This window comes from Sorex fumeus, unplaced genomic scaffold, assembly GCF_029834395.1.
Source record: "Sorex fumeus unplaced genomic scaffold, SorFum_2.1 ptg000075l, whole genome shotgun sequence".
Classification (NCBI taxonomy): Eukaryota; Metazoa; Chordata; class Mammalia; order Eulipotyphla; family Soricidae; genus Sorex; species Sorex fumeus.
This window is the reverse complement of record NW_026606132.1, coordinates 20,947,803-20,955,859: the sequence shown is the minus strand read 5'-3', so window position 1 is coordinate 20,955,859 and position 8,057 is coordinate 20,947,803. Positions and strand designations below refer to the sequence as shown.

Here is an 8,057-nt window from a genome sequence, read left to right as displayed (position 1 = left end):
ATGGAGACGTTACTGGGCCCGCTTGAACAAATTAATGAACAGCGGGAGGACCATGACTGTGATCTTCCATAAATGAGTTCAGTCCTTCTGTGTCTGTCTCTCTCTTTTTGACTCATTGTACTTAGCATGATACATTTCCATGACCATCCACTTATAAGCAAATTTCATGACTTCATCATTCGTAACAGCTGCATGGTTAGGAATCGTCTTTGACATCTTACATTTCCTTATCCTGTTATTCTATATAACACAGATCATATAACATCATATAACATCCAATATTTGTCCTTCTTATGACTTTGCTTAACATGATGTCCTCCAGTTCCATTTAAATTATCACAAACTGCATGATTTCATCATTCTTTACTGCTGCGTAGTCTTTCATTGTGTAGCTATACCACAACTTCATCATCCACTCACCGTCATTGGACATCGAGGTTGATTTTATATCTCAGCTATTGTGCCAAGTGTTGTGATTAATAATGATGTGCATATATCCTTTTGAATGAATTTTTATGTGTAGATACCAATAAGTGGAATTCCTCAACCATATGGCAGCTCTGTTCTTCATTTGCTGAGAATCCTCCATACTGTTTTCCATAGGGGTTGAATCAAACAACATTTTCACTAGCAGTGAATGAAAGCTCCTTTTTCACCACATCCCCACCAGCATAGAGTATTCCCATTTTTCTTGTGAGATATGTTCCATTCTCACTGGTATGAGATGCTATCTCGTCATCATTTTGATTTGGATTTCTCGTGTAATAAGTGATGATAGGCACATTTTCATGTCTCCACAGGCCTCCCATCTGTCTTCTTCAAAGAAAGGTCTGCTCATTTTCTTTCACTACTTTTATAAGATTTTTGTAATTTTTGTATCTTTATGACTTATTTATATATCTTAGATATGATGCCTTTATCTGATGTGAACAACACATTTCTTATGTCACTATTTCCAAAGATCAGGGCTTAACTGGGCTTGTGGATCTTCTGTTCCCTCCAAAGTCTGCAAACAAGCTAATGAACTAGGTTATGTAGTTTCAACTTAGCAGTCAAGTGAGGAATGAGTTTCTTCCAAGATTTGCTTCACACGTGGTTTTTAGTGAAAGTCAGTTCTTCGAGACTATTAAGCTAAGGGTTTCATTCCCTTACTGGCTTTTCACTGCATATCCTTATTTCTTTGTCAGTTAGTTCTCTTCATCACAGCAATTCTCAGACAAGAGTCAGAGCGAGAGAACAATGATCTGCTGAGAGGAAATCTGTATAATCTCCAAGGGCAGCCAGAGAAGGCCCTGGTGGCTCTCCCCCTTGCAGCCCGCGTTTTGGGGGGTATCAGGCCGCTCCCCCACCCAGAGTGGCCCAGGCCATGGGGCAGGTGAAGAAAGAGGAAATGAGGGCCAACCTGCTTGATTGATCAGTTGCTGTTTATTCAATTCTCCCCACATACCTCTTCCAGTCTCTCTGAGCCTCCCACTCTAGTCTCACACTGCCCCTCATTGCTGTCTCCTCCTGTCTCTCCTGCTCATCTCTCCGTGCTCCATCTCGCATCCTGGGCTCTCTCTCTCCACGTACCTGTTCCTGTATTCTTCTACATCTTTCTCCCTCTGGTCCCCTCATTAGTCTCTCCATGCTCCGTCTCGCTGCCCTGTTCTCTCTCTCCTCTCCCCAACTCTCTTATCTCTCCAACTCCCCAGCACTCTGGGCCTAGCTACACCCAGTCAGGTAGCAAAGTCAACATAAGAAATCCCTTCCTCCACCACTGATCCCAGTATCCCTTCCACCCCCCATCCCCCCCATCCCCCCCATCCCACCCTACCTCTGTGGCAGTGATGGTGGAGAATGGGCACTGGTGGACGAATGGGTATTCCATCATTGTATAACTGAAACCCAAGCACAAAAATTTGTAAGTCTACAACTGTACCTCATGGTGTTTCACTAACAAAAATTTTAAAAAAAGAACTGAAAACAAATGAGGAAAAAAAAAATAAAAAGCAATTTTAAGGAATTACAAAACAAAAAGCCCTTCCTTTGTGCACAGGCAAAATACCACTTAAGGTGCTTTTCTCCTTTCCAATAACTTAATTAACATCTTAATTTACATCTTAATTCTACTTCTTAATATTAGTTTTTTTGTATGGACACAGTAAGAGGTACATTGAGGCTTATAGTGCGGCCCTCCTGGGAGCATCTTGCCACAGACTCAGACTACAGTGGTCAGGCCAGTTTAATCATTCCTAACCCTAGTAGGGTCCAGATCTAGTTATTACTTTTTTGACCATGACAGCATTTGTCTATGACCAAGCTCTTAACTTATAGTTAAGCATTATGGCACTTTGGCCAGGCCCATTTTGATGCCAGGGTAGCACATAGTTCACCGCTTGCCTGGGTCCATCCAGTCCTTTGTCAGGACCCTGCTTTTGGGGTGCTAGGAAGTAAGGGCAGCTGAGTCTTAAGTGGAGAGAACAGATTTCCAGGAGGTAAATATCACTGAGAGTCAATAAACTTCCAGGTTACTAAAGCATAGCCTTAACTATCTTCTTGTGCCCATACAAAAAGGACATTGCTCTGAATTAACTATGCAAAGGACTTAAGGAGAAGAGAAAAACAATATTTACAAGTCAACAGAGCACAAAGAAAAATGTTATAAATAAACACAGAGAAATGGGAGCGCTGTGATTGGAGTAACCCAATAAACCTAAACTCCCTGCGGGAAGGCAAAAAGGAAAAGCCCATGTTATCCTATAGATATCAGTGTGGTGTCCCATCTTCTTGCCATACTCAATGCACTGTTAGAAGGTTACTAGCTCCACCCTAAAATCATCAGAGAGAATTATACAATGTTGTGATTACTATGAAGCAACGGTCATTGGGAATCATGTATCACAAGCTTTTTCTTTTTCAATTATAAACGTACGAAAATTAGTAAGTTGTTAGAAAATATAAGGAAGTTCTTAAAATTCAAAGCTAAATATTTTTTAAAAGAAGGATACAAGGCCATTTTTCACCTGCCCTATTATCTCTCAGAGATGATAAATTACTCTAGATTTGATCGCAGTAAATTTGAAATCCTATTTTTTTTTAAATTTTTATTAGTGAAACACCATGAGGTACAGTTGTAGGCTCACAAATTTTTGTGCTTGGGTTTCAGTTATAGAATGATTGAGTACCCATCCCTCTACCAGCGCCCATTCCCCACCTCCAATGCTCCCAGCATCCCTCCCTCCCCCCCATCCTCCCCATCCCACCCTGCCTCTGTGGCAGGACACTCCCTTTTGTTCTCTCTCTCCTTTTGGGTGCTATGGTTTGCGAAAGAGGCATTGAGTGGCTATCATGTTTGGTCTATAGTCTACTTTCAGCATGCATCTCTCATCCTGGGAGGGTCCTCCCAACACCCTTTACTTGGTGCTCCCTTCTCTATCTGAGCTGCCTTCTTCCACAGCATCTGCGATTGGCCTCCAAGCCATGGAGTGAACCTCCTGGTACTTATCTCGGCTATTCTTGGGTGTTAGTCTCCCAATTTGTTACTTTATATTCCCCAGATGAATGCAGTCTTTCTATGTCTGTTTCTCTCTGTCTCATTTCACTTATCAGGATACTTTCCATGTAGTGCCACTTGTATGTAAATTTCATGACTTCATCTTTCTAACAGCTGCATAGTACTCCACTGTGTAGATGTACCAAAGTTTCTTTAACCAGTCATCTGTTCTTGGGCACTCGGATTTTTTTCCAGTGAAATCCTATTTTTAATGAAAAGATTATATTGGAACATATACATGATTAAAACTAACTTTGAATAGGCACATTATCATTTAATTGCCTTATTGTTTAATTCTATCTAACATTTGAGACAGAAATAGGATCATAGGATCAATCCTTTGCAAAAATCTTTTCAAATATAGAAGAGATAATAACACTTCATTCATTTTATGAGACTATTCTAACCTGAAACTTGAGCCAATCATCTTACAAAAAGTATATATAAAAACAGTTGAAGTTAACATAGAGTTTGAACTCAGTAATATACCAAAATTAAAGCAACAAGTGATGAAATTACATCAGAGAATATAGGTTCTCTTGGGTTCTGCATGTTTATATTAATCTAGGAAAAATGATCAGCAATGTCTGAGATAGCATTAGAATGACTGAAATTTGAGTTTCGAATATATTGAAAATATAAATATAAGACAAATATAATATACTAAGTAGATAAAAAGCAGAGATGTAATTGTTGATTTTTATAGGTTTCTATCAATTTCTACATATAGATCTCACTTTTATTTTTATTTTTAATTCATTTTTAGAGATTTCAATAGTTTATTAAAAAATACAGAAAGCTTCTTGATTATGTCATTCTTGGGCAGGGCCATGCTAATCTTCTCTGTATGGTTCTAATTTTAATCTATGAGCTGCTTGATCAAACACTCAGTTACTATTTCATATCCAACTTTCAACTTTCAACTATATATATATATATATATATATATATATATATCACTGTCACTGTCCTCCAGTTGTTCATTGATTTGCTCGAGTGGGCCCAGTAATGTCTCCATCTTGAGACTTCTTGTTACTGTGTTTGGCATACTGAATACATCACGGGTAGCTTGCCAGGCTTTGCCATGCGGGCGAGATACTCTCAGTAGCTTGCCGGGCTCTCTGAGAGGGGCAGAGGAATTAAACCCGGGTCAGCCTTGGCAGACGCATGTAAGGCTAACGCCCTACCTTCTGTGCTATTGCTCTAGCCCCATAGATAGATAGATAGATAGATAGATATAGTGTGGTTTTATAAAGGTAGAAGTTTTTTATTATTTTAGCATAAATCTACTGTGTCATTAAATGATACTTCTCAACTGTCACTGTCCTGTGGCTGTCCTCGTGTTGTTCATTGATTTGCTAGAGAGGGCCCAGTAACATTGTAGGACTTGTTACTGTGTTTGGCATATCAAATACGTCATGGGTAGCTTGCCAGGCTTTGGCGTGCAGACGAGATACTCTCAGTAGCTTGCCAGGCTCTCCGAGAGGGGTGGAGGAATCGAACTCGGGTTGGTCCTATCGGCCTTGTGCAAGGAAAAAGTCCTACCCACTGTGCTGTTGCTCCAGCAGTTTAGGAAATGAATTTTCTCTTTATGTAAATATAATCAAACTCATGTTTATAGGCACTTTGTCATTCAACATGTTCACATATTCATTTTAGAATAAAATAACTTTATTAGAAACTTCCTACACCAATTTTTTGTTATATACCACTTTGATTATTCTATGAACTTAACTAATTACAGGTTTGCAGGGTTGGGCATCCAGATTTCTAATTCTTTTAATAAATATTTTAACAAAAATATTGCCAATTGGTACTCCATGTCTAGGGTTAATGCTTCCACTAAACAAGGCACTTAGAAAATCTCCAAAAGAAAAAAATTTTTATTGTGTTTTTTTTTCTTTTTTTGGGAGGGGCACACAGCCACTGGTGTTCAAAGGTTATTCCTGGCTCTGCGCTCAAGAATTATTTCCAGCCATATTTGGGATGCTGGAGATTAAACCCTAATCTGCTGTATGCAAGAGAAATGCCCAACCCACTGTACTATTGCTCCAGCCCCAGGACGATTTTTTTTTGCACTGAAAGGATACTTCCATCCTGAAAATGAAAATTAAAAACACCTGAAAAAGTGAATAATACAAAGTAGGTAAGGATAAGAATCTTGTGTACTCTCAGAAAGATAATAAACCAAGACTGCCAGAAATTTGGATCCCAAGAGATAGCAGGGACTAATAATGCAGAAAACATGTTCTGAGACTAATGCTTTAAATCAAAATTGTAGCAGGAGTCAGCCACCCATGAACGGATACCAAGGAAAAGCTGCAAAGTCAGACAAGGGCTAGGCTTTATCCGGTGAAGCTCTGGTAGGAAGCAGAGCCTTGCAGCTAGGATCTTCCCTAAGCTGCCCACTGGCTCGGAGACTGCACCAACACTAGGAATCGATGGATAATCGTGTTTTCTTTTGTACTTCTGTTCCCACAGATCAAGTGGAGGACGTCTCAAATCCATTTGTCAGGGAGATTGGAGCGCATAAAAAGTTAAAAACAAAGTGAAGTTCTAGTCAAAATAAAATTGTAAGCTCATTTACAAACACATGGGGGGAATTAATATTCAAAATGCCAATGAAGTCCAAAAGCTTAAATGTATTCACTTCAGAAGAAACGGAACTGATAAATAAAGCAAACACGATTTTTATCTTGCAATGTCAAGCTGTAAAGATACATCTATTTTTTCATTTGTTTTTTTAAATTTTATTTTAATGAATCACCGCGAGATACAGTTAACTTCCGTGATTATGTTTCAGTCATACAGTGTTGAAGTACCCATCCCTCCACCAGTGCCCATTCTCCACCACCAATGTTCCCAGTACCCCTCCCGCCACCCCCCAGCCCTTCCCACCCCCTGCCTTTGTGGCAGGCACCTTCCCTCTTTCTCTCTCCTTTTGGGCATTATGGTTTGCAATACAGGTACTAAGCGGCCATCGTGTAGCAGGTTACATATTAAGTAGAATCAGCAAGAGGCTAAAGGAAGAGATTTCATAGCTGAGAAAGATCTGATGTGGAAGATAGGGATGGTTCAGTGGCTAAGGGACTTGGTTTGTGAGGCGTCATTACTTTTGAGTAATGAGAGTTGGCTCTTACTCCAGCACACAGGCTCAGTGAACAGTTCCAACAATTCTGTTATCTGGCCCCCACTGTTACAACCGAACTCTTGATCTTTGGTACATCACAACCAGTTGTATTCTAGTACAGCAACTAAGGTGGGCAACTTCCAGCTAACATTGCAACTGGGAATAGGTGAGCCCCAGGAATGGGTGAAAGTGTAGCAGGCCCCAGTAACGTCTCCTTCATCCTAGCCCTGAGATTTTTTAAAAAGTGCCATATTTAAGGCTCATTCAGGGTTAGGAGAATGAGACCCATCATTGTTACTGGTATTTGGCATATTGGGTAGACCACGGGGAGTTTGCCAGACTCTGCCATGTGGGCAGGTTACATTCGGTAGCCTGCCAGTTTGTCCAAAGTCACAAATCACAAAAATCACAAATCATCCTGTTATTCGCCGATTGCCTCGAGCAGGCCCCAGTCTCCTTCATCCTAGCCCTGAGATTATATTCAAGGCTCTTTAGGAGAATGAGACCCATCATTGTTACTGGTATTTGGCATATTGGGTACACCACGGGGAGTTTGCCAGACTCTGCCATGTGGGCAGGTTACATTCGGTAGCCTGCCAGTTTGTCCAAAGTCACAAATCACAAAAATCACAAATCATCCTGTTATTCGCCGATTGCCTCGAGCAGGCCCCAGTCTCCTTCATCCTAGCCCTGAGATTATATTCAAGGCTCTTTAGGAGAATGAGACCCATCATTGTTACTGGTATTTGGCATATTGGGTACACCACAGGGAGTTTGCCAGACTCTGCCATGTGGGCAGGTTACATTCGGTAGCCTGCCAGTTTGTCCAAAGTCACAAATCACAAAAATCACAAATCATCCTGTTATTCGCCAATTGCCTCGTGCAGGCCCCAGTCTCCTTCATTCTAGCCCTGAGATTATATTCAAGGCTCTTTAGGAGAATGAGACCCATCATTGTTACTGGTATTTGGCATATTCGGTATGCCATGGGGAGTTTGCCAGACTCTGCTGTGTGGGCAGGCTACATTCGGTAGCCTGCCAGTTTGTCCAAAGTAGGAATGAGATAATACGATGTCATAATAAGATGTCTGGGAGCTGGTTTTTAATAGTCTCTGAGTCTTGGCCGTTGATGGGATTACACGGCACCAGGGAGCCAGTTGGTGGGTGTGACCCTCGCCTACTGGAATTTGGAGGATCTGGGTGGAGGATGCTCGGCCCCAATCCAAGTAGTCTTGGAGATCTCGGCCCCAGAACCCACGTGACTTTGTCCCTCTGCCAGTACCTTCATGCGTGCGGAGAGTGGTCTCAGCATGGTGGTAGCTGGTTCTGGAGGTCTTCGACTGCCGGAGGCCTGGTCGGGGCGAGGAGAGAAACTCAACCCGCTCCCCTCCA

At 41.3% G+C, this 8,057-nt stretch overlaps 1 non-coding gene across 1 annotated transcript; it reads right to left on the bottom strand.

The window, feature by feature from the left end:
• Nucleotides 1–4,320: 4,320 nt before the first annotated feature.
• LOC130038492 (U6 spliceosomal RNA) lies at nt 4,321–4,422 on the bottom strand. Its single transcript, XR_008794718.1, has one exon. It is a non-coding gene; the product is annotated as a U6 spliceosomal RNA (small nuclear RNA).
• Between the last annotated feature and the right edge of the window lie 3,635 nt (nt 4,423–8,057).